Source organism: Pelobates fuscus, chromosome 3 (assembly GCF_036172605.1).
Source record: "Pelobates fuscus isolate aPelFus1 chromosome 3, aPelFus1.pri, whole genome shotgun sequence".
NCBI classification, from domain to species: Eukaryota; Metazoa; Chordata; class Amphibia; order Anura; family Pelobatidae; genus Pelobates; species Pelobates fuscus.
In genome coordinates, this window is record NC_086319.1 from 203870981 (window position 1) to 203898349 (window position 27369).

Consider the following 27369-nt stretch of genomic DNA (forward strand, 5'->3'; position numbering starts at 1 on the left):
CCTAGAAATATCAATTTCAATCTTATTTAAAAAAAAAAAAAAAAAACTTTGATATATTTTATATAAAATCAATTTTAGAGAACTATATAAAAATATAACAATGTAAAATATGTATCCCTATTTTATAAAAAAAAAATGGCAAATTTAAAAATCACTATTTAATCCTTGGAAATCGTAGCTGTAATTGTCCGCTAGTAAATTTAAATTGTTGTTCCTTCTGCTACATCAGGTGGCAAAAGCTCTCTGTGACACAGCGTTTAGATGCCGAGCAAGCTAGCAGAACCTCATGGGAAGGTGGTATTAATATTTCTAAAGTTTCAAATTGCACCCCATGGCAAGCGGAGTGAGGTACGCTGTAAAAGTATATGTTATAAGAATGAATTATGTTCATACCGTTAAGTTATTTATTTTTTATTTATAACAATTTTTACCAGGAAGGACACATTGAGATTTCTCTCATTTTCAAGTATGTTCTGGGACTGAAGATATGTTGTATATTACTCAATATTTGTATATGAAGCACTGCAGTTCGAAACTCTGTACATATGAGTTGTTTTACAGTAAGGTGATTTGATGTAATTTTGCTGTGTGTATGCAAGTAACTGAACTCCACTGTATAACTCTGTTTATAATCCTTTAGATGAAACTCTGTAAGAAATTGTATTTTGTATTCCATGTCATTTATAGTTTTCACGGTGCTATAGATATTGACGTTGGTGGTGTTCGTAGCATTCCTGCACACTTCTATGCAAAAAAACACAAAATACTGCACCCATCAGAAGCTCTCTTCTCCCTTCTTAATTGATGCCAAAGGGCTGCTACAATAGCATTAAGCTTAAATTTCCATTTCATTTCTTCTTCTTTTTTTTTTAGACTTTAATATACTTTCTTTTTCTTTAATCCCGTAGATGTTTTGAAAGTAATGGCAAATTGTTCAGATGCTTTATTTAGAAAACAACAACAACAACAATAAATTGGAAATTGGTCATTCAGTAAGCTGTGATATATATATATATATATATATATATATATATATATATATATATATATATATATATATTTATATATATATATATATATATATATATATATATATATATATATATATATATATATATATATATATATATATATATATATATTACACATAATACTGTTGTATGTATATAATAATCCAGAACTGATTCTAGCTTTTTATTTTTTATTTATTTATGTATTTATTTTTCATGTATATATGAATGGTGAGCTCTGGTTGTCCCATTATAAACCACTGAATTCTATTTAGCTGCCAATCTTTGCCTGCCACCATTTCATAAAGTTTAGCAGTCGACCCATCTGCTTTTTTTTAATAGTGGTTTTGATTACATTGTCAGTGATGTCATAACAGATCAAGTCAGCATATTATCTCAGGTTTACCAGGCCTTTTCTGATTTAGTACCTGGGTCATGTTGACCCAGTTCCCCTCTGTGGTCTCAGGCTTCTCTATAAACTACATAGAAAATAAACGTCCTTCTACTGCTATGGATTTGGTTGCATGATGTAAGTAGCCAAAGAGTGTAACATACACAAATAAGTCTCCTATGCAATCTATGCAGAGTAATGCGTACCAGATTAATATCAAACATTAAAGGAACACTTGAAGCACCATAACCACTGCAGCTAATTCTAGTGGTTATGATGAATGGATTTGTCTGAGTAAGTAGTCAAACCATTTTAGAATGGTTTTGAACTGTTTAACTTCTGCTAGGTGTTGCTCCCTACCTCCACTAGTGACAATGGAAAGCTGGGAACTCCTAAGCAGAATCTTCTGTTAGCAGTCCTGTGCTAAACTCTGTAATGCAGCTAATTTATTTTTAGCATTAGCTAATCAATCTCATCCAGTGAGCTAAACCCTCCACTGCAGAACTTGGGTTAGACAAAGAACTTCCAGCTCTCCGCCATCAGTAGCAGTGGCTGGTGGACCCCAGTTGAGAAGTCAAATCATTCTAAAATGGTTTAACTAATTCTGGCACAATAACTACTATAGCATGCTGTAGTGGTTATGGTACTTGGTACTTTCATTTAACATTGATCACCAATCTATGAGACCAGTGGCGTACACATGACCCATGGGGCCCCGGTGCGAAAATTGATCCGTGCCCCCCCCCCTCTGCGCAGGCCGGGGCCGCAACACATGGCGGCGGGCACCTGGTCGCAGGGGTTGCAGGGCTGCGACCGCGGTATGTACGCCAGTGCATGCAGGTGCACACACACTTAAAGGACCACTATAGACACCTAGATCACATGAGCTCAATGAAGTGGTCTGGGTGTCAGGTCCCTCTAGTTTTAACCATGCAGCTGAAAGCATAGAAGTTTCAGAGAAACTGCTATGTCTCACTGAGGGTTAATCCAGCCTCTAGTGGCTTTCTCACTGACAGCCGCTAGAGGAGCTTTCGCGATTCTAAGACACTGAACGTCCATAGGAAAGCTTTGAGTAATGCTTTCCTATGGGCAGTTTGAATGAGCGCACGGCTCTTGCCGTGCATGCGCATTCGGAGCTGAGAGGCGGAGGGATCTTCAGCACCAAGGGAGTCAGGCGCTGGAGAAAGGTAAGTGCTGAAGACACACACACACACACTCTCACGAACAGATGCATACACACTAGCTTACAGACACACATTTACTGACAGAGACACACTCAGCGACAGACATACATACACACTCACTGACAAACACACACTCACTAACAGACATCAAACAGACTCACTAACACACACACACACTCAGTAACAGACACACAGTAACACACTCACTGACACTCACTAGCAGACACACACACTAACACTCACACTAACACACACACTCACACTAACACTCAGGGGAGAGTGCTCCCTCGCGCACCCGCAGGACCGGCCATGGGGTGACAGCAAGGCCAGCCTCGGGGGGCCCTGAGGTGGTCAACTCCTGGGCCCCCCAGGAGAAGAGGCTGGCCACAGTGCATACATACCAGGTCGCAGGGGCGGCTGGGCCCCCTGGTGGGCCGGGCCCGGTCGCAGCCGCGACCCCTGCGACCCTGGTATGTACGCCACTGTATGAGACCATTCTGCTATCCAACATTCCACAGAAACCATCCTAATGGAGACAGAGTGTTTTATTCTACATTTCAAAGAATTGCATTTATACATAGAATATAGTACAAAATTCAAGAAATGCAAACATGTAGCATTGTTTAATGTTTTTTCAAGATAGCTTCAGTGTGGAATGATAAAAGAACCAAAACACTGTTCCGCATATCAATTTTTGATTATTATTATTATTATAATAATATGTATTTATTTATTTATAAAATATTTTGCCAGGATGGATACATTGAGATTTTTCTTGTTTTAAAGTATGTCCTGGTTGTATTCCTGTTTTACAATGTTCCTCTTTTTCACTGTGGTGAAATAGAGTGTGATATGAGTACAATAAATTCAAGCTGCTGAAGACTTTATGGATATAACAATTTTTTTTATAAAGATTATGTTCATACCTGGAAACAGATTATTACCTGGAGCTCAGGGTCCCAATTGAATGGAAAGATTATTTGAGCCACAAAGTCTGACTCCCTCCCATGCCATAGGGATCTAATCATATCCGAGCCTGCCAAATAGTAAAATAGTAGTTTTCTTAATGTTTTTCAAAGTTATAATTCTCATATGAATGACTGGTGGAAAAAAGAAATAATAATTATTGACATAAATAAATAGATAATAAAATAATATATATACATATATATTTAAAAACAAGAGTTATAGGCGCTCACTATAGTACAACAAGTTGACAAGGGCTGCTGTATACAGTACAAGGATTCCCAGGAACTTGTGTGATAATAGAACAACGAAAGAGTATGGCATATACTGCGCCCAAAATTATACGTACATAGGACTTCAGGAGATATTGTATAAAACCTCAAGATAATACACAATAGAAAAAAGAAAAATGGTACAGTACAGTTTGATAAAGTGCAAAATAGTAGGTTGGTGACTGCAGTAGAACCACTCACATTTGATTGAGCTATATTAGAGCTCTGCTGTATTGCACGTGGACGGTATGATCCCCGTCTAAGGATATAGGTTGGTATAGGTGGTGCTGGTCCTCCAGAAGCGGATGCAGATATTGATGGTATATATAAAAGTAGAGGAACAGAACAAAAAAACGCTGATAGTGTAGTAAGTACTGTAAACTGAAATAAGAAAAAAGCAATTTTTAGAGCAAGGCCTGCTCTGGTTATCACAGCATGGGTGGTATTATCCCCACCTAAGGATATTTTGCTATCAGGTAGCGGACCGGATACAAAGCAGGATACAAAATGGTGATGTATCAAAAATGACTATTTATTGAAAAAAAGCATATAAAAACACAGGTACAATTAAAATATCCATGGGTAAGTCCCACTTGACGCGTTTCGCCTCTCCAGATAATACCACCCATGCTGTGATAACCAGAGCAGGCCTTGCTCTAAAAATTGTAAGTACATAACTTATAACTTAATATATATATATGCACCCACACACACACATACATAATGTAGATTGGATTGCAGTTTTTCTGCTCTTAACAGAGTTTTACCCCTTGAAATGACGTTGGACATCCTCATGCTTTGCATAAGGACATCTAACGTCTTCAAATTCCCCATAGGAAAGCATTGTTTGAATATGAACTTTTAATATGTGCACTGCAAGCGCAACAAATGCGCATTAGGTACATTCAGGAGGAGGAGATATAGCCAGTGCTGGAATTAAGATAAAGTAAAAAGGTCTTGAACCCTTTATAGGTTGGACAGTGGGGTGGCCTAATAAGCTAGGGAATGGGACACTATAGCATTAGCAATACAGGATGGAATTCCTAATGCAGTAGTGTTCCTTTTAAAATGTGTTGACTATAATATACAAGCTGATACATAGAATATATTTGATACAAGTTATTTTTTCAAAGTCTTAGGGTGAGCTAATGTAGAAGGTTCATATGTACGCTTATGTTGTATGTGATATTTGCACAAATTAAGCAATAGTAATGCATCTTGTATTTTTAATTTTTTTTATAAATATTGCTGTCTTTCGGCAGCCTGAGAATTGGTTGTGGTTCTGTTTCGTTTTCCTTTGAAGTATTTGATTACCGTAAAGGATCATACATTCTGCTCAGATTAGATCAAAGCAGAAAACACCTACAATGCAGGAGGAAACATCTTGTAAACATTAATAATAATAATTAGAGCAATTTAGTGATCTTTGACCTTTTGACTTTCTCCTGGCACTATGCAAAGGAAGCTACATAATAGCTTATAATAAAATATTTTATACTGTCTAAGGAGTGCACCAGTTTTCAAACTCATGTGGTTTATGTGGAGAAGAAATAAGTTTAAAAATCTAATGTTAACCCTTCCTATTTCACATTCCTTCCCATCTTTGTAAAGAGGTTTAGCGCTATACAATCCAGGAGCAAAGAAGATTGGTCCTCCTATCTACCACACCAACTGGGCTAAGTGATCAGGTTTAAAGGACCACTATAGGCACCCAGACCACTTCAGCTTAATATAGTGGTCTGGGTGTCAGGTCCAGCTAGGATTAACCCTTTTTTCTAAAAACATAGGAGTTTCAGAGAAATTGCTATGTTTATAATGGGGCTAATCCAGCCTCTAGTGGCTGTCTCATTGACAGCCGCTAGAGGGCTTCCGCGCTTCTCACTGTGATTTTCACAGTGAGAAGATGCCAGCGTCCAAAGGAAAGCATTGATAATGCTTTCCTATGGACTGGCTGAATGCGCACGCGGCTCTTGCTGCGCATGCGGCTTCATCCAGTGACGGAAGAAGAGGGAGGAGAGGAGGAGGAGAGCACCCCGCCCGGCGCAGGAGAAAGAGGTAAGTTTAACCCCTTCCACTCCCTAGAGCTCGGCGGGAGGGGGTCCCTGAGGGTGGGGGCACCCTCAGGACACTATAGTGCCAGGAAAACGAGTATGTTTTCCTGGCACTATAGTGGTCTTTTAATTATTTGAACTACTAAGTTAATACTCCCAAGAGCTGTCAATAATATCCATATTTTTTTAGTGCCAAGGTTGACTCAGTGGTCCTGGCACATTATGCCTAACATGCCACCAAGTTAAATCCATTTTGGTCAGGAAAGACCCATATGCATCTGTTTTTTGTGATAAATGGCAATAAAATAATTTCAGAGCTAGTTGTCTCCAGGCGATCTTATCAAGGTCTTTATGGTAGCATCAAATACATACATATTGCTTTTAGTTTTCATCCCATGACCTTGCAGTTTGTATAGCAACATGAACATGACCTTACAAATCTTAGAGAATAACTAGTGACATCTAGACCATTGAGACATGAATTATGGTAGTTATTGAATTGATTCGATTTTCATAACAGCTGGAAATATTTTAGGATTTTCTTAGGAGATATACCGTATATATTCGTGTATAAGCCGAGTTTTTCAGCACATTATTTGTGCTGAAAAACCCCAACTCGGCTTATACTCGAGTCAATAGTCTGTATTATGGCAATTTACATTGCCATAATACAGACAGGGGCTGTGGGGGCTGTCAGAGAGTTTACTTACCTCTCCTGCAGCTCCTGTCAGCTCCCTCCTCCTCTGCGCCGACCGTTCAGCACCTCGTTCAGTTTCCAGTGTAAATCTCGCGAGAGCCGCGGCTCTCGCGAGACTTACACTGGGAGCTGACAGAAGAGCTGACCGGACGGCGCGGAGGAGGAGAGAGCTGACAGGAGCTGCAGGAGAGGTAAGTAAACTCTCTGACAGCCCCCTCCTCCCCCCCACTGAACTACCAATGCCACTGGACCACCAGGACAATCCGGACGCTCTCATGCCAATTACTGAAGTCTGAGCTTACATAAGCTCTTACCTGTGGATTTATTGGATATATAGTTTAGCACTTGTCAGCAACTCTATAGGGTGAATGTATTTGATGTCTAAGTTGAAAGACAAAAAGTCTGTCTAAAAACCATAACCAATTTATTTATTTGTTTATTTATTATAATGTTTGCGTCTGGTTTTGGCACACAACATGTTAACCTCAGACACTTTAGACAGGCTGACTATGGCCGAGTGAGTTGCACATACAGTGTAAAAACTCTGGCTGTCAGGTAATTTAACTATTTAATACCCTGATAATAGAATAATATAAAATGTTTGTGTTTTTTTCATACATATGTCTGATCAAATTGCGTTCAAGTAGCCTGCCCCTAATGGACTCCAACAACTATTATCCTTGTCAAGATTCTGGTTGAGGCCAGGAAAGTTAAAATGGGCAACTGATGTAATGAGTGGGACACGCTAAACAGCTTTATATTGAATGTAAACTCCAAACAGCCACATCTATTGGTTGGCTGAGACTTATAAGTGTTTTGTCCATAGTACCTTTATATATAGCATGTTGCCATGTATAAAGCAGGGAGGGGGGACGAAAAAAATAATAATAAATATTACAAATAAAATAATAACAAATACATATTAAAATAATAAAAAAAATAATAAAATAAAATAAAATAAAAATGAATCATAAAAAAATATTAAAATAATAAAAAAATAAAAAAAATTGCCCACTCCCCACCAAGGCTCTGCAACACACACACACACACACTGCATTCATACACACACTGCACACATACACACACTGCACTCATACACACACGCTGCACTCATACACACACGCTGCACTCATATACACACGCTGCATTCATACACACACTGTAAATAAATATTCAATTAATATAAATTTTTTAGGATCTAATTTTATTTAGAAATTTACCAGTAGCTGCTGCATTTCCCACCCTAGTCTTATACTCGAGTCAATATGTTTTCCCTGGTTTTTGGGATAAAATTAGGGGCCTCGGCTTTTATTCGGGTCGGCTTATATTCGAGTATATACGGTATATTAGTGTATATGTACATAACATACAGCAGATACAATTTGCATTATAGAAAACAACTATCAGTGCTGGCAACATTGTTTTAACTAAATATAAACAAATGATAGAAAAATGCTCATGTCACAGCCATCTCTTTTAAAATGGTTAAAGAGTATGTTGAATGCTTGAATACATTCACATAATTGTGCAATCGAATATATCTTGGTACTTTTCACTCCCCCACAATACATTAGTCCTTGACATGCAACGGCAGAGTCAGCGATTGAGTATTACAGATGTAACCAGTTTCCCACACACATGCAACGTTGGGAATTAACTCAGTAGGTGGCCTTTTAGTGCTCAGCTGAAGAAAGTATTTTATTCACTGGAACTTCGTGCAGCCTATGCTAGCTGCATTTATCTTGTTATTTAAAGGAACGCTATAGTGTCAGGAATGCAAACATGTAATTCTGACACTATAGTCCAAACGTGGCCTTTTAGGTGAACGGTCATGCAGTAATCGCGCTGAAAAGGTGATTTTACCAGTAATGCCATGGTTCGGGGAAATTCAGCGTTCAGAGAGTGGAGACACTGAATTCCAGTGCGGCACACTGTGCTTCACTGGACTAGGAAGCACCGCTAGTGGCCATCTGAGTGGCTGCCACTAGAGGTGTTACTAAGCAGCAATGTAAACACTGTCTTTTCTCTGAAAAGGTGGTGATTACATTGAGAAAGCTGCAAGGGCAGGCTATAGACATCAGAACCACTACATTAAGCATTTATGGTTCTGGTGATTATAGTGTCCCTTTGATAGTCTGTTATTTAGAGCCTTCTTCAATTTCGTTGATATCAAATTTAGCTCTTAAAGACTACAAATAGGCTCAATTTAAGTATATCTTCATTATTGGTGTTCCCAATAATTTGTCCAGCTGTAGTCTAGCCTAGAGTTCAGTTGACCCCTGTGTTGATGGAATGGCTTAGATAAATATTCAGACATTTGCATTTTGCATGTTTTGATACTCTTGAAGTTAGAAAATAGTGAATGATTTGAACAGTGGTTTCTAATTGACATTCTCTCAGCCTTAACAAAAGAAAGGAAATTGGTAGTGATTAATTTACATTATTGATAATGTCAAGTAATCCCTGTGAGTAAAGTATAATTCAGATGTGAACCCCAACACATTTTCTCCTTGACGGATAGCAGTCACACATTACTGATGACCCTTTTTATATGTTTGAGGTAGCTGGATTTTCTAAGCAATGAAATTATAGATAGCATATTGTACATGGACCATTCAAGGGACTACAACTCGTTTGATATGGTCATTAATGGTCTGATTATCTCCTCTATAATATTTCAAAGTAGTTAAAGTGACACTCTAAGCAAAAAAACAATTTTAGCCTAATGACGTATATCATGCCACTACATTCTCACTTCTCTATTATTTAAGAGTTAAATCACTTTTTTTTCTGTTTATGAAGCAACAGCCATACGTTCCTGGCTCTGGCCTCACCTGGTTGTTTCATTTTCAATGAGATATTGCAGCACAGTGTGTGTACATTAGAAGTTCTTATTCTGTTAATTGAATTTTAATCACACACATTACATACATGGGGATCCTACAGGCTCCAGAAAACCATTAACAGAGCAGGTGATAAGAAATTCTAAATTAAACACACAGTGCATTAATGGAAACAAAAAAAATCTAAAACTGTTTCAGATAGTGTTTAGGGATACTGTAAATCTCAGCAAAGGGAGGTGTAGGTTGGACTGTATAAGCAAAGTAATTTAACACTTAGATGACAGAGTATTGAGCAGGGGCATGATATATATACACTAAAACTGCTTCATTAAGTTAAAGTTGGTTTGGTGCTTAAAGTGTCCCTTAAATCACATTTGAGAAAGTGGATATCACTCCATTGGCCATATATTCACATTACAAGCCCCAAATCATTGGGCTCTCTGAATCATGGCTAACCACAAAAATACTCTGCCATTGTAATACATGGGTATTCATGCCATACAAATTACAGACCAATAAGAGGAGGAGGAGTTGTAATTTATGTTGACAATTCCATAAAATTCACCCCTTTACAAAATGTTAGCACCTTTGATTTCCTTTCTGGCACAATTGAGATCCTGTGCAGTAAATCAATCATTGTTGCATGAATCTACCGCCCACCAAGCTCCCCAGTGCATTCCCTTTCTGACATAGCCCATCTCCTTAGTGAAACCATAGTTCAAAACCTAAAAAGAGAACCGTTGGTCTTTGGAGATTTTAATATTGATTGGCTGAATTCTAAAAATAATAAATCATGTTTCTCTGTTTCAGACTTTGCAGCTAACGCAATTAATCTGCTCCCCAACTCGCATAAACATTAAAAGCCAGAACCATACCCTGCTCGATTGGATTCTCTTCACTTCTCCTGATAGAATCCAGGAGGCCGGTGTTCTCCTTAACAGTTTCAGTAACCACTGTGTAGTGTACTGCGTGTGCAAAATAAAGGCTACTAAATCCTCTCCCAAGATTAAAATTACCAGGTCCTTCAAAAAATGTAATCTTGAATCCTTTCTTAATTACATCAATAACCTCCCATTGCACAGATTAAACCTTATCCCAGATCTAGACAGTGCAGCTGAATTCTTTCAGTCTGAACTCCTACAAGTTTGGAATTTGCATGCCCCACTGCGTAAGGTGAGAGTAAAAGGGGCACATATGAATTGGATCACAGCTGATCTCATTCAAATGTACCAGTTTCAGGATTCATTTTGGTCAAAGTTCAAGTTACTGACTCAATGAACGATCACTGTGCATATAGACAATGGCTAAACATATGCACACAACAAACCAAATTGGCCAAGGCCCAATATTTCAGTAAAAATCTGAACAATAACATCTCAAACCTTAGAAACCTTTGGAAAATCATAAATAACTTACAAACTCCCCCAATCCACTCCCAACCCTCCACTGTCAAAGTGGACAACCAAACCCTGCAAATCCCCTTAGCAAATGCCTTCAACAATTATTTTGTCGGATGCTTCACCACCCTGATTGCCAAGCTAAAAAATGACACACATCTTGACACCACAAATGTAGATCAGGCCCCACTAAATTTGCAAACACCCAATATAGACAAGTTCAATTTCAGACCTGTACCTATTAGTGTCAATAAAAAACACCTTAATAATCTAAAAATGAAAAAACAGTATGGACCTGATCAAATTCCAGCAATGCTGTTGAAGCTCAGTGCGCCGGCAATTACTAAACCTGTCACAACCCTAATTAATTAATCCTTGGTGTCTGGGTGGCATCGAACAAGGAGACCTTACTGGAGCTATTTTCCTTGATTTTGCAAAGGCCTTTGACACAGTAGACCACGACATTCTACTGCACAAACTAAAAATCTCAGGTATTGGGTCTGCTAACCTGGTTTCGATGATATGTATCGGATCGATCACAATATGTGTCCATTTCTGACAGCGACTCCCTCTCCCAGTCACGTGTGATGTTCCCCAAGGTTCCATTCTCGGCCCCCAACTATTCACATTATTTATAAATGATCTGCCTAATGTCTTCTGCAAATCCTCAGATGCAGACATCGCAGATCACACAGTAATCTATGCAAGCAAATCCGATCTACCGCAGCTTGAGGCTGTGCTCCAAGACCAGTTCACAGAGGTAGAAAAGTGCATCGCAAAAAACAAACTCTTCCTAAACACTGACAAAACTGTCACAATGCTCTTTGGAACAGTACCTAATTTGCACAAATTACACAATTCCCATTTTTGCATTAAAACAAAATCAAATCGCACACTGACCGCAGTCCACTCTTTCAAGTACTTGCGTATGTTGTTAGACCTCAATCTAGCTTTTGGCTTCCACATAGAAACACTTGCATCAAAACTTTATCCAAAGCTAGGTGCCCTGTACAGAAACAAATCCTACCTAAGCCCTACAGTAAAGGAAAAGATTGTACAGCAAATGCTGACACCAATCATGTTTTATTATGATTATGTGGATGTAGTATATGCGCCTGCACCACAAACTCACCTAAAAATGCTCAATACATTGTATAACTCATTCTGCCGCTTTGTGCTACAATCTAATTACGTGACCCACCATTGTGACATGCTAAAAGAACTGAATTGGCTGTCGCTGGAATCCAGACGCACCCTTAATCTTTCCAGCCATGTGTTTAAGAGTTTTTGTAGGAAGCTCCCACCCTACCTGAGCAGAATGCTGTCCCTGGCTGTTCCCACCTCCTATAAGCTCCGATCCAGTACCAGCACTTTATTTAGTTTACCTCAATACAAAACAAAAGTGGCCTTCTTTTCTTCAGAGCACCGCAATTATGGAACAACCTCCCACACACTTTCAAATCTTCCCCAAGCCTAAAATCCTTTAAGAGATCCCGCTCTACATATCTCAAAACAGAATGCACCTGTCATGGTTGATTATGTTTCTTACCTGTTCTATGTTAAATTTTGTATATATTGTGTATTAGTATTGTTTTTGTCTTTTATTGTACCCTATTGTATCAATGCAATGTTTTGTGGACCCAGGACATACTTAAAAACAAGAGAAATCTCAATGTATCATTCATGGTAAAATATTTTATAAATAAATAAATAAATATTCTAAGTTAAGAGATGAATTAAAGGGAAACTTTAATGTTAGGAATAAAAAGATTTATAAAGTGTCACTCTACCCCGCACACATCACCCTGTCCCCGAATGGTTTACAAATCCCTTTCTGTCACTTACCTGGTTCCAGCACTGACATCCCATGCTGCTACATCAAGCTCCTACTCCTCCAATGTCAGCTGATCAGGGGAATCTAATGTAATGTGAGTGCTGCCGGGGCATAAGGCATTCCCCATTGGAATGCTTTCCTATGGGGTTTAGGTTGGCGCCATGATGTCCACAGGCAAAGCGTGAGGATGTCAAGCATTGTTTCACAGCGTCACACTCCTTTAGTGCATTTTAGTTATTTTGTTTAGTTAAAATATAACAGATAAATGTTCTGTTTGTTATTTTTCAGAAGACTGTTGAAACATCGTAATTAAATTTTGTCAGTTTATATATTTACAATGCTAATCCAAAACTAAAAAAACAAACAAAAAAAAGTAAAAAATACTTTTTTTAATGCCCGATTAAAAATAACCAGACATGATAGTTCTTAGTTTTAGAATTGCATCCAACCAGTTCTCTTATAGAGTTTACAAATATTTTCCTGTTTAAAGGCATTATTCATTTTTAGAACTATTTAGAACAGTAATCACATTAATAAAATAAATGAAAAATAAACATTACGTTAAAACGCGCTAACTGCGAAACATGCAGCTTCATTGGTAATGTTACAAATAAAATATAGAAATAAAAGAGCATTAACTTTAATTTTCCTAAAATCTTAGATTTTTTTAATAATGATTTCTCGGTATGGCTCTTTTAAGGTCAGGCTAGCAGAGAAGTGGTTAAATTTGCATGTGCTTCTTCACTCCATAGACTCACAGCTCTTACTCCCATTTTCTCTGGGGCCATAAATCACTGTCTCGGCAGAAGCCCTGGCGGCGCATCCTCATTTAGGGTATGTATGTATTTGTGTATTTCTTTTGACGTTTTTATTATTACAAGATAGTTCCCCTGAAGGGGAAATGAATAATGAAACATAAGCTTTTGCATTTATAGAGAACGGTAAGCAAATTTGGAAAGTTATCCTGGACACAGTGGAAAAAAAAAGGCATACTCATGGACCAGTCCAGGGTTTTAACACTCTATGCTCTGAATGATTGTGCCATATGATGGTAACATCTCCCTATGTAATTAGTAAAAAAACATATTTTTAACACTTGTTGTAAGAAGTTACTGAAAAGCATTGTGCTGCATTATCATTTAATATTATTATTTTTTTTTTACAAACATTGAGTTTGACAGTTTAAAAAAAAAAAAAAACTGCTTTATTTACATTTCTTAGACTTGTGGGTAAATCCATCAGTGAAATACTTGATATTAAAATGGAGATTGTGACTAGGATTTTTTTATCATGTACATAGCCGTAGGTATCAAGGAACTGATATCTACTTGACATTCCAGAATCATTTGCTATCAGCTTGCAGTAAAACAGTAAAGTCCTGTCAATTTATGAAAAATCTTTATAAGTATATATATAATAATGTATGAAACCAAGAGAGTTGCACGCACCTGAACATGCATACATTATAGGGGGCCACAGGGGCCAATTCATACAACATACAAGATCCAGCGCACTCACTCATTTCACTTAACATCAGCTTCAAAGCTCATAAAATTTAATACTTTTTTTTTAAACATGACTTAAGCAAAAATAATGGAGGTTTAGTTACAGTATATGATTATATATGGTACAAGACTGCCACAATAGTATTTAGTTGTTTAAATTTAGCAAAATTTTATATTGCTCACCTTCAACAAAAATAACAATTAATGGTGTTGACTTACCCCTTGTCTTTATGGAAAGAAAAGTCCATTGAGGGTGTCCATTATCTTTTATTTTATTAACTATTCCCTATGTCATTGTATCCGTATCTTGAATTTCCCAGACATCTCCCCTAGAATACCTGCTGGTAGAAGCCATATAGGCATAACAGCATTTGCAGATGGCATCTTACACCATACCTGATTCTAACAAATACCTTCTAAATCTTATATACATGATTACTCTTTTTGGCGCCATTGTAGGCATGTTAATTGTTCTAAATCCATAGCCTTAGGCACACATGTGCTTTAGACAAAGTTCAGTGGTCCTAATTCCCAGACAGGTTGACAAGTCAACCAACCACTAATCAACTGAAGGATTGTTCTCTTACAATATCAGGCAGAGCATGTCTTTTAAAATACATGCAGAGAAAATTGTTTAGACACTCACCACCATAGAATCCTAACTCTATTGCAACAACGGAAAAAATCCCTTCATTTCAAATCTCTGTTTTTGCTTATTTGCATATTCTGAACTATATTCACACAATGATATTTCACCGACAAGACAAATATTGAACTTGCTTATTGGATTCTATTGTTTGGAACTCTTTACAAGCTCACTATGATGTTACTCTATGGTTGAATTTGGACAACATTGGATCATTCTATACTGACCATCTGCATTTACAAGTGGAATGCTTTCCTCTGATGACATTCTCACAGAAACAAAAGCACTACTTAAACTCTTTCCAGCTCTCCTGTACCTAGAAATGCATTTGTGGACAGCATAGTATGCCTACCTAGCACCCGACTTACAACACCTACTGAGCCCTCGATCCTCAACGTAATATTTTTTGGATAAGCTTTTAAAATGATCTAATATTTTTGGATAAACTTTTCAAATTATGTAGCTACAAAAATTCCTTAAGGCTTTAATGATGATGTTTGTAAATAAATATTTTCAAATATTTATCCAAAAATATTAAATCATTTGAAAAGCTTATCCAAAACTATGTTTTAACAGCTGCCACTAACCTTCAAATCTTAACATCCGCCTCTGGCCTGGTGCATAGAAGTGAGATGCTGCCACATCTATGTCATTTTAGCCATGGGCCTGAGTATTAGAGCTCACTCTAATTTTGACCCAACCTCATCAATCGGTTCCAGCCTTACAGAAAATCCTTCAATGTCGTTGATGAATAACTTGCCATGCAGTTCTTACAAAAGCGTGTCAAACCCTTCAGCAAACACACACATGCCTTCCCCTTAGGTTTTGAAAACTGAGTGCATAATTCACATGATACCTGTTGTATACTTTGGTAAAACTATAACGTAAGGGAAGATCATGATGATGACAGTTGGAGCACACAGTCTGAGTAGCTGAACATGATAATGCTACACAAATTAAGAAAATTCACATTTACTGTTTTTTTTTTTTTTTAAACTTCCTCCCCCTCACATCTTCTGCAATTATGGATGACAAAAGGCATGACATCAGAACTGAGAACAATATCCACATAGCAATTCCACTCATGTTTAAGCTCATTTTTCCAAGGCACAGTGGACTCAACCAATAGAGAATCTGTAACGGATCGCCTGGCACCCCGACTTGGTACCTCCGTTAATGGATGCTCCTAGTGCTTCCTGAGGACTCCAAGCACTCTGGCAGACACCACAATCACCGAACCGATGCAGCATAGGAATCCTCTCTAGCATATGAATGCTGTATACAGCCGAATAGGAAAAACCATACGATAGGTTTACACTCCTAGCAGTCAAACTGGAACAGCATACCACGAATCCTCCCCCCAATAATGAGACGACACTTCACTTTGAGGGTAAAACAGGAACTCTGGACTGGCTCATCCAGCCTGGCTTTTATTTCCAACTCACACATACAGGCCACACCCAGGGGGAGGCATAAAAGAACCAATGACATAGATGTTACCTCCCACACATCCCCTCCCCTTAGTGTGACACATAATCCCATTATGCATACAGTGTAAAATATACTTTTACACAACTTTCATAACTTTAAAACCATACATCACATTCACATAAAAATACATATCCACAATCAATCCATTCAGGGGAACAACATATTAAAAAATGGCATGAATCAGACCAGGGGTTCAACAGTTAGTAAAACTATCTTTTATTCCCCCTGGCTCAAACAGTAAAAGTAAAACATCCCCACAATGCATCCTGGCTTCCTCCCTTCTGCCCTGGAGATAATTGGAGAAGAAATCTAATTATCCAGGACTAGAGGCAGACTCCATTAACCACATGGTTGCAAAACAACATAAAACTCTTTAAAATACATAAAGTCACATTTTATACATTAAACACAGACATTTAACATATCCCCAGATAGCTCAGGTCTGCGTGCACATTATTAGGTGAATGGCACGCAGACCACACAAATACAGTTTAATTGCCATGGAGCCAAAGTCTTTCCCATAGTCTTTCATTATATGAATAGGCTCCATGGCATAGCTATCTGGGGGGTATCACATTCCCATAAAGTCTGGTCCATAGTCCAAAGGCAAGAGGCGGGCAATCAGCCCCCTCCAAGGACATGTGGCGAGGTCGGTTTCGCCACACTTCTCCCCTTTACCCCCCAGACTAACAGGGTACTTGACCTCCTGCCGGTCAGTGCCCTTGTTAGTCCAGCAGCCCACCCACAAGACAGAAACAGCAGAGCAGCCCACCCACAATAAACAGTTACTACACCTGGGTGAGGGAGAATCTTGTCCAGGTTCAGGTGCCTCACCACGGCTGTGTGGGGGACTGGTAGGCTGCCTTGGTAGGTTGCTGAGGGGGCAGAGACCAGCGGTACTCTGTCCTGTTGCCAGCACTACCACGGGAGTAGTCTGGTTGGAGCCTGGTTGCTGGAGACGGACTGTCTCCCCTTTAAATACACCGCTCTGCTGCTGGAGACCGACTGTCTCCCCTTGAGTTACACCGCTCTGCCGCTGGAGACCGACTGTCTCCCCTTGAGTTACACAGCTCTGCTGCTGGAGACCGACTGTCTCCCCTTTAGTTACACAGCTCTGCTGCTGGAGACAGACTTTCTCCCCTTTGGCTAAACAGCCCTGTTGTGGGGGGGCAGGACCGACCGTCCCTATCCCCTGTGCTGGAAGTGCAGAGACCACGGTCCCATCTGCACAGGTGTGGGGCTTACAGTCTCCCCCTGGTACATTAAGCTGCCGCTGGGGAGAGGTGGTAACCAGCTCCTCTCCCATTAGAACACTCTGCCGCTGGGGAATGGAGACTGGGCTCTCTATTACCTGTACATTAATGATCCGCCGCTGGGGAGAGGTGGTAACAATCTCCTCTCCCATACATACTTTCCGCCTTTGTGGAGGGAGACCGACTGTCTCTCCTCCCAATACAGTGCCCTGCTGCTGGGGAAAGGAGACTGGGCTCCCTATTCCCTGCACATCAATGATCCGCTGCTGGGGAGAGGTGGTAGCAAGCTCCTCTCCCATACATACTTTCCGCCTTTGTGGAGGGAGACTGACTGTCTCTCCTCCCAATACATTGTCCTGCTGCTGGGGGGGGAGGTCGATGCTCTCCACTTTCTGTAACTCCAGCTCTAGTTGGGGATCTGGGCCGGTTGCCCAGCATCCCTGTAGGGCCGGTGGAGAGATCTCGGTCCCATCTCCACCTGCCTGCAGGGGGTCCTCCCAGGACCAGTCTATGAGGTCCTCTACCTCGGGTACCTCTGGTTGCTGTTGGGGAGGGAGACCGGTTGTCTCTTCCTCCAATAACCCATTCTGCCGCTGAGGAGTGAGACCGACTGTCTCCCCTCCCTGTAAAACATACTGCCGCTGGGGATCTGGGCCGGGTGCCCAGCATCCCTGTAGGGCCGGTAGAGAGACCTCGGTCCCATCTCCACCGGCCACTTCGGTTTCTTCCTCGTCCCACTCTACCTGTGGCTGGAGTTTCTCCCAACGTGCCCACTGGCCTTCCCTCAACGCCCTGTGTTGTAGGTTCCGGGTCACCATGTCCCACACGAACCGCACGTATTTCTCCTCTGGATTGGGTCCGTAAAACTTCAGGCGCAACCCTACCATCGTGCCAAACTCTAGTACGGAGTAGCTATACGCCATGCTTGCTGTAGCCACTGCTGGTTCCATTATGTTGCTGAAGATAGGGACGCTGCACAACTCCACACGTTACCGGTGTCTCTGAGCTGCTTCTCCTCGCACTAGGACGCCATCCCACCGCTGCCACCAATGTAACGGATCGCCTGGCACCCCGACTTGGTACCTCCGTTAATGGATGCTCCTAGTGCTTCCTGAGGACTCCAAGCACTCTGGCAGACACCACAATCACCGAACCGATGCAGCATAGGAATTCTCTCTAGCATATGAATGCTGTATACAGCCGAATAGGAAAAACCATACGATAGGTTTACACTCCTAGCAGTCAAACTGGAACAGCATACCACGAATCCTCCCCCCAATAATGAGACGACACTTCACTTTGAGGGTAAAACAGGAACTCTGGACTGGCTCATCCAGCCTGGCTTTTATTTCCAACTCACACATACAGGCCACACCCAGGGGGAGGCATAAAAGAACCAATGACATAGATGTTACCTCCCACACATCCCCTCCCCTTAGTGTGACACATAATCCCATTATGCATACAGTGTAAAATATACTTTTACACAACTTTCATAACTTTAAAACCATACATCACATTCACATAAAAATACATATCCACAATCAATCCATTCAGGGGAACAACATATTAAAAAATGGCATGAATCAGACCAGGGGTTCAACAGTTAGTAAAACTATCTTTTATTCCCCCTGGCTCAAACAGTAAAAGTAAAACATCCCCACAATGCATCCTGGCTTCCTCCCTTCTGCCCTGGAGATAATTGGAGAAGAAATCTAATTATCCAGGACTAGAGGCAGACTCCATTAACCACATGGTTGCAAAACAACATAAAACTCTTTAAAATACATAAAGTCACATTTTATACATTAAACACAGACATTTAACATATCCCCAGATAGCTCAGGTCTGCGTGCACATTATTAGGTGAATGGCACGCAGACCACACAAATACAGTTTAATTGCCATGGAGCCAAAGTCTTTCCCATAGTCTTTCATTATATGAATAGGCTCCATGGCATAGCTATCTGGGGGGTATCACATTCCCATAAAGTCTGGTCCATAGTCCAAAGGCAAGAGGCGGGCAATCAGCCCCCTCCAAGGACATGTGGCGAGGTCGGTTTCGCCACAGAATCTTAGTCTGCCTTCTACAGCATCGTGGACCAGGATAAGTGGGCCATGTTGTGGATATTCTCCAAGTTCCTCTCGAGACTGCTGTGGAAAATGTGAAGAGTTAGTTCTGTGCCCTGCCCCCCATTCCCAAACCCATTTCCAGATTGTTCAACAAACAGCCAGAGATTAGGCAATCAGGCATCAAAAAAGAAAGTGGTATTAATGTTAGAAATGTGGGTGACAGATACTTTATATTCATCCCCACATTTGTAAAATGTCCTGTTTCCTGCTATGATTCCATCATCATCCTGTGGAACAGTAGCCTGTCACAGAATCACTCCTTGCCAAACCACCGTTATGACTACTTTGTAAGTTAATGTCTAACTTTTTGATTTGATATTTATTTTTGCATACATTTTTCAAAAGTATTTTACTATGGTTCATGTTCTTTTTTCTACTATATAGGATTATGACCTGTGTTTATATTTATAGAGATTCACATCTATATTCTCTTGGCTATTCAATAAACTCTTCTAACACCAGGATGTGGCTGTATTCCAAAGCATTACTAGCCTTAATTGTAGAGTACCCACCATTATCTTTGCATTCAAAGCATGGATTTATTAACATCACATCTCATAACAATTTTTTTTTTTAGATTTATATAGTAGAATTTTAAAACGTGATATATCTGTATGGTTTCCACATTATGAACACTACTGATAGAAATCTCCGTTTACCCTTTATAAACCATTTGTTTCTCCATATATCGCTTTTTAAACTTAAAGTGGCACTGTAATGCTGAACCTACCGTTCCCTAATCGCTTCCCCTTCTCTTCCTCTCTCAGGATCTGTTCTTCTTTCCTTCTGTTCCGAACTAGTTTTCTTTAAAACATAAGAGGAAGGAGGGATTATTTTAATAGGTGGCCCACAATGAGGCACTTTTTTAGATTCAGGGAGTTTTTGTTTTTTTTTACGACAGTGAGCAGCCATAGGCTGATTACTGTTTAGTAGACATGCCCCTACTCATGGCAAAACCAGTAAGGACATTATGAAGATTTGACCCCCTTAGAGTGAGGGATGGCATTTCTGATGAAAGAACTAATAGTCAAAATTCACATTTGAATTTGGGATAATAGCAAATGCCTGAATCTTAAACTGGGCATGCGCAGGAATTTTGCAACACTATCTAGTGTGGGTAGATGACATGTTCCACAGGGCCTTCATCTGCCCATACTAACATGGCGTGCCTAGTATCAAGAACCGGACATTAAATAAATAGGTAAAAAGGGTTGTAATTGGGTACCTATGGGTATTTGGGAGTGAAAAAAATATGTCTGCCAACAAGTGCCCCTAATAATTGTCAATTCATTTGGAATTTGTGAACATTTTTCTTCCTTGTGCTATTGCACAAGTATAGAATACTACATTTTAAAATATGCTTTGCTTGCTAAAAGAAAGTTATACATTTAAAAGTCTGTAAGCCTTTAACCATTTAATAATGTTAAAAAAATACATGAAAAAAATATAGTCAACAGAGATGTTAAAGGAGAATATATACCTGTACCATATAAATAATGCAGAAAGTCTGGAAACTTACAAATCTCTACTTGTTAAGAAACACAAAAAAGCCCCAAAACACTGTTACCTGGAAGGCAGTGGCAGAACTTATGTTCAGAAGGGCCTTGTGCGAGAATTTTTTTTTTGGGTCACCTCTTGTGCACAAATGGCCAAAAGGTTTATCCACGTCTGTTGTACATCTCCCACAATGCTTTTCCAACTGGGGATCTATTATATGCCCATCCATGCAGAGCTGTACTTAAAAGCGGTTTTGGGTTTGAATGTAAGTATGTTTTGTGTGTTTGAATGTATATATGCATATGTGTGTAATGTCATCATTTAAATTAAGTTGTATGTTTGTATGTACTGTTGCTATCTGAAAGCAGTGGTGTATTTGTGTTTAGGGTTTTTATGTAGAGTTGACGTTTGTTTGCTGGGATGAAAACACACTAAAACACACACACACAGACACACTGACAGAGAAACACACACACACACAAACACACTGACTCATACACACACAGATACACCCTGACACATGCACACACACAGATATATACACAAACACTAACACACAGATGCATACATGTACACACTGACATACATACACCCACACAGATAACAAATAACGTTGGTAAGCTGGGAGGAAGTGACTTGAGCAGGGAACCCTGTTGCCCTCTTGAAGGGCAATGGTGCTTAAGATTTAGGGCTTAATTTAAAATTCTAGTGCTAGTTTACCAATCTCTACATAACCTACTTACCTATCCTCACTAGTACACCAGTATTACCCATGCAGGCATCCATGTTCTGCCGAAGATCTGCATCTATTCTCTGTTCATACTCTCACCTCTGACGCTCACCTTAAAGACTTCTCTAGGGCTGCACCGTTTCTATGGAACTCCCTTTACTGCTCCATTAGACTTTCTCCGGGTCTCCATTCCTTCAAAAAATCATTGAAAACTCACTTCCTCAGGAAAGCATGTAAATTAAACTGTTAAAGGAACACTATAGTCACCTTAATTACTTTAGCTAAATAAAGTAGGTTTAGTGTATAGATCATTCCCCTGCAATTTCACTGCTCAATTCACTGTCATTTAGGAGTTAAATCGCTTTGTTTCTGTTTATGCAGCCCCAGCCACACCTCCCCTGGCTATGATTGATAGAGCCTGCATGAAAAAAAAAACTGGTTTCACTTTTAAAAAGATGTAATTTACCTTAAATAATTGTATCTCAATCTCTAAATTGAACTTTAATCACATACAGGAGGCTCTTGCAGGGTCTAGCAAGCTATTCACATAGCAGAGGATAAGAAAATCTTAATTAAACAGAACTTGCAATAAGGAAAGCCTAAATAGGGCTCTCTTTACAGGAAGTGTTTATGGAAGGCTGTGCAAGTCACATGCAGGGAGGTGTGACTAGGGTTCATAAACAAAGGGATTTAACTCCTAAATGGCAGAGGATTGAGCAGTGAGGCTACAGGGGCATGTTCTATACACCAAAACTGTTTATTAAGCTAAAGTTGTTAAGGTGACAATAGTGTCCCTTTAACATCTTTTCCTCTCCGAACCTTCCTACCCTGTTTCCTCTCCTGCAACCAGGGCCGGCCTTAGGCATTTAGACGCCCTGTGCGAAAAATATTCACAGCCCCCCCGTCATCCATGTATGCTGTAATGTTTGTGTTGTCTGTGTATGTGATAGTAGGTGTGATGACTGTGTGTGATATGTATGCTATGTGTGATATTTCTAATGGGTGTATTAACAGTGTGTGATATGCGTGTATCGGTTGTATGTGACACACACACACACACACACACAGAGTCAGACGGCCATCCACACACACAGGAAGACATCCACACACACAAGCAGACAGTCATACACACACACACACACACAGGCAGACAGTCATACACACACACACACAGACACACACAGGCAGACAGTCACACACACAGACACACACAGGCAGACAGTCATACACACAGACACAGACAGTAATACACACACAAACACACAGAGGCAGACAGTAATACACACAGACACACACACAGTCAGACACACAGACACACAGAGTCAGACAGTCATACACACACACACACACACACACACACACACATGCAGACAGTCATACACACAGACACACAGAGGCAGATAGTCATACACACAGAGGCAGACAGGCATACACACAGAGGCAGACAGTCATACACACAGTCACACACACAGAGGCAGACAGTAATACACACAGACACACACACAGAGGCAGACAGTAATACACACACACACACACACACACAGGCAGACAGTCATACACACACACACAGACACACACAGGCAGACAGTAATACACACAGACACACAGTGGCAGACAGTCATACACACAGAGGCAGACAGTCATACACACAGAGGCAGACAGTCATACACACAGACACACAGTGGCAGAGAGTCATATACACACACACACACACAGACACACACAGGCAGAGAGTCATACACACAGACACACAGAGGCAGACAGTCATACACACAGAGGCAGACAGTCATACACACAGTGGCAGACAGTCATATACACAGACACACAGAGGCAGACAGTCATACACACAGAGGCAGACATAATACACACAGACACACAGTGGCAGATAGTCATATACACACACACACACAGACACACAGAGGCAGACAGTCATACACACAGAGGCAGACAGTCATACACACAGAGGCAGACAGTCATACACACAGAGGCAGACAGTCATATACACACACACAGACACACACAGGCAGACAGTCATACACACACACACACACAGACACACACAGGCAGACAGTCATACACACAGACACACAGAGGCAGACAGTCATACACACAGAGGCAGACAGTCATACACACAGTGGCAGACAGTCATATACACAGACACACAGAGGCAGACAGTCATACACACAGAGGCAGACATAATACACACAGACACACAGTGGCAGATAGTCATATACACACACACACACAGACACACAGAGGCAGACAGTCATACACACAGAGGCAGACAGTCATACACACAGAGGCAGACAGTCATACACACAGAGGCAGACAGTCATATACACACACACAGACACACACAGGCAGACAGTCATACACACACACACACACAGACACACACAGGCAGACAGTCATACACACAGACACACAGAGGCAGACAGTCATACACACAGAGGCAGACAGGCATACACACAGAGGCAGACAGTCATATACACACACACACAGACACACACAGGCAGACAGGCATACACACACACACACAGACACACAGAGGCAGACAGTCATACACACACACACACAGACAGTAATACACACAGGCAGAGAGTCACACTCACCTGACAATCACACAGTTACCTGTGGAGTTCATTGTGGAGGCAGTGCAGCTCCTGGAGACTGTTTGGTGGGGAAGCAGGGACTCCTTCCTGCTTCCCCTGCAGCAGTTTTCCGGCGCTTTTAGCCCCACCCCCGCCACACGTAAGCTCCGCCCCCGCCGCATGGTAAGCTCCGCCCCCGCCGCAAATTAAAAAAAAATAAATAAAAAAAATTCAATCCCGGCCGGCCGCACAGCTCGCACACCCCTAAGGCCGGCCCTGCCTGCAACGGTGTCATCCAAAAACCTAACCCTTCATTATAAACTATACTAGTAACCTATTTTTTCCCATACATGAAATACTGCCACTTATTATCTTCCAACCCTTACCTCTTGTGCCAGTTTACCACACTCTGTCTAGACAGTAAATGTAAGCCACCTTCTCTTCCTGTGCATCCAACTAGTCTTGTAATTACTTGTCTGTTAGTCCACCTATTTTACAGCGCTGCAGAATCTATTGGCGCTTTATAAAAATGAATAGTAAAAATAATAAGAAGAAAATTGGTGCTTTCAAAATATATCAGGATCAAATCATGTGTTCTAAGTCCAACATATGTTAATGCCAGTCAGTGTTATGGGAGTATTGGGGTGCAGTATAAGCATTTGTACCTTAAATTAATTTCAGTAAATTAAATACTCTATATAACTGATGTGTCCTGTACACTACCCTTCAATGTGGTAAAAGAACTAAGAGGGCTAACACTTGGATCCAGAATCCATTCCCCATTGCAATAAAGCAGTGGGACATTCCCAGGACATACTTAATAACAAAATAAATCAAATTTTTTTCTTTCAGGTAAAAAACTTTCTAAAACCATGCATTCTTGACAGTGGATTTTCTGCTACCAGAATACTTATTCCACGGGTGACAAATAATTTGATGAATTTGATAGGCCCTCCATGATTGCCCTTTCCATGATTAATAATTGTCTTCTTTTTTTTCCTCGGTTTCTAAAATGCCGATCTCACTATATTTGATCTTGATATCATTCTTGGTGCATTTACTATGAAAATAGGTCTTAACAAAGTAAACAATGTATCTTCAAAAAATGTTTTGGAGCCAATTGGGGTGCTCCTGACTAACCACCATATAACTCATCATAATGGTGGGTAACACCATTGAAGAACTTGTGCTCAGCTGCATTGAACCTCTGATTTAACTTTGTTTGGGATCTATTATGGATTTAATTTCTGGATCCACAAAGGCCAGTAATTCATATGGAAGGCTGGGTAAAAGGTCAGGAGCAGTAAAGATCAAACCTCAATTAGTGTCTTGGCTGGCTGAGAGGAAGTGGCATCTGGACCAGGCAGGATGAATATATAAGCATACAGACTGAGTTTTGAATAGCATGGGTAGCTAAGTGTCAGGATTACTGTATGATCCAGCACGTAGAACTGTATAGCACAGATGACAAATAAGTAACGTATTACCGGTCCTTAGAATGGTCGGATTTAACGTACATAGAATAGTCAAAATACTAGCCGAGGTCAGGGAACACAGAAAGGGACGCAGCGACGAGGAAAGCCAGGAGTCAGGATACCAGAATATAAAGAAGTCAATATACAAAGCCAAAGTCAAAAACCAGGTAGAAAACTATAAACAGGAACGCGCTCTCGGACAACCACAAGGGAAACCACGACAGGGCACTGATCAGGATGAGAACTAGGCCTAAATACCCCTCCTCTAGATCTGATAGGCTGTAACCGGCCTTTGACCCCAAAGTCAGTAACCAGATTGCCATTTGCATAATTGCTGCTCAGCATTAATCCTTCTGTGGATTAGGTTGCTGCTCGGCACAACTTTTCCTATGTGGACAGTAAATGTCATTAACCACATTTTTACAAGCGGATGAATACGTGACACTAAGAGGCTATCTCATAAATGATCTAAGTGATTGGAAAGGATACAGAATTTACATTTTTGCAGTATGCAACAAAATAGCATAAGCGTGAAATGTAACCTAATTTGCATGGATCTTGACTGTTGGGATCACTCATAAACTTAAATACAGTGAAAGTTGACTGATACATCCAAGTGCAACAGATTTACCATGGAACTTTGCTGGGCCACCATGGACCACCGGGCATCTTAGTAACCATCCCAAAACAATCTCGATAATAAAAAGGGTCCTGATAATATTAATGTTGCAGAACTAGGGGGGAACATGTATAGAAGTTAAAGCAAAGCCAAGATACACAGTATTCATTCACACTGACAATGCAGTCAAACATTGCACAAACAGAAACATATACATTCATACTAACATAACACACAGCCTAATGTTTACATGAACATACAAAATCATGCTAACATTGCACACACAGAAACTCTGAAATTAACTCACACATCATACATATTTGTTAGGGGTATGTGATTCATGGGGAGGAAAATATAGCTGGTATAGAAGTAAGATGGTTTCTAAAAAACATTGCCTGGAGAAGATTGTGTCCAGGAACTGTCACTAAAGGTGCATTATTGTCCATGTGATGGAATATATGTCTTAAGCTATATGACAGCTAAGGGATGAACAATGTGCATTATGATATATAGCTAAAGTAAAATATGGTGTTTGGAATTCAAATGTAAATATTGGATTAAACAAATGACAATACGAGATGAAACATGAGAGATATAATGGTATATGGAATGTATTGTTGATTGAATTACAGAATGTGGCTGAAATAAATATGAAAAGTGAGATATCTCAGACTGCATTAGTATATCCATATGCGTGAGTCTAAATTAATTAATTTCGGATCATTTTCATTGAATGGGTAGAGCTGTTATGGAATCCAGCAGTATGAATAGGAATATTAAAAGA